The following is a 1,515-nucleotide window of genomic DNA, read 5'->3' as shown; positions in this document are numbered from 1 at the left end:
GTACAATTCAGAGTATAAGATCATTGCTACATAAAATAGAAGAGAAATCGGAAAGAATTATACTAACTGGGGCCTTCAATACAAATATAAATTGGAATACTCTAGATATATATAGCCAAGAAAGCTGTTGGGACCAAAAGCTCCTGGATCTCGTACAAGAGTTTTTCTCAACGCAACATGTGAGGGAAACCACCAGAAAAAGAGGACTTGATGTACCTTCAGTGCTAGATCTAATATTTACTAGGCAAGAAAATGATATTGACAGTTTAATATATCACCCTCCACTCGGCAAAAGCGATCATGCAGTACTAAATTATAACTTCAGGATAGCATATGACATAGTAAACAGCAATGACAGTTACAAAAAGAGCCTAAACTATAAAAAGGGAAATTATCAAGACCTAAAGAAGTATTTCTTAGAAGTTGACTGGGAAAATGAGCTTAGAGGGACAAGATTTAAATGCTGTATATAAAAAATTTTGTGAATTTTATGAAATAGGAGTCCAGAAGTACATCCCACAGCACAAAGAAGCAGATAAGAAAATACAGAAATGGTTCAATACAGAATGTAAAAAATCAAAAGAAAGAAGAGATTTGTTGTGGAATAGATACAGAAGACACAATAGTGAAAGGGCGTATAATAATTACAAACAGGCAAGAAATGACTATACAAGAATAAGGAGGGAAGCCCAAAAACAGTTTGAGGAGGATATAATAAATAAAAGTAGTGATCAAACGAAGCTATTTTACGGCTACATCAGAAGCAAAACCAAAGTAAAAGATATAATCCATTACGGACGAGGGAATCACTTATACACAAGAGAAAGATATTTGTGAAGCACTAAATAAGAATTTCCAATTAGTTTTTACAGAAGAAAAAAATTTTGAGAGGGACTATGTGGAACACGCATGTCCACACATACTACCAGATATACAAATAGCAGAAAAAGTAATACAGGAGGTGTTAAGTAAATTAGACAGAGGAAAAGCAAGTGGTCCTGACGAAATTTTTCATTCATTCATTCATTGCCAGACGCCATGTATCCCAAAAGGGGTGGCCAACGGCTTAGAGTTAATTGTTTCACAGGGAGGGGCACTAATCCTCCACCAACCCCACTTGACACGTAGGGAGAACGTTATGCCAACAGCATCTGGTGTTCCCAGGCGGTCACTCATCCAAGTACCAACCAGACCCAACGTTGCTTAACTTCTCTGATCGAACGGGAAGCGGTGTACTCAACGTGGTATGGCCCATCAAGGAGGAATTCGAGGCAAACTGTTTTGTTGGATGCAAGACTTTCTCATAAAAAGAGAAATGAGGACAGTACTAAGAGGAAACTACTCATCATGGAAAGAAGTGACTAGTAGAGTACCACAGGGTTCAGTGCTGGCACCAATCATGTTTTTAGTGTATATAAATGATATAAACAGTAACACTGGAAATGAGAGCTATCTGAATATGTTTGCAGATGATGCAAAAATACAAAGGAGAATTACTAACACAGACTCTTGCAA

At 37.2% G+C, this 1,515-nt stretch overlaps 1 pseudogene; it reads right to left on the bottom strand.

Annotated features, from left to right (window-relative positions):
• Positions 1 to 1,139: 1,139 nt before the first annotated feature.
• Positions 1,140 to 1,258, bottom strand: LOC145414289 (5S ribosomal RNA; annotated as a pseudogene).
• Between the last annotated feature and the right edge of the window lie 257 nt (positions 1,259 to 1,515).

The sequence above is a fragment of the Coenobita brevimanus genome, chromosome 98, assembly GCF_032717465.1.
Source record: "Coenobita brevimanus isolate Jiangsu-jjx chromosome 98, ASM3271746v2, whole genome shotgun sequence".
NCBI classification, from domain to species: domain Eukaryota; kingdom Metazoa; phylum Arthropoda; class Malacostraca; order Decapoda; family Coenobitidae; genus Coenobita; species Coenobita brevimanus.
Note: the sequence above shows the minus strand (reverse complement) of the source record. Positions and strands in the feature narration are given on the sequence as shown.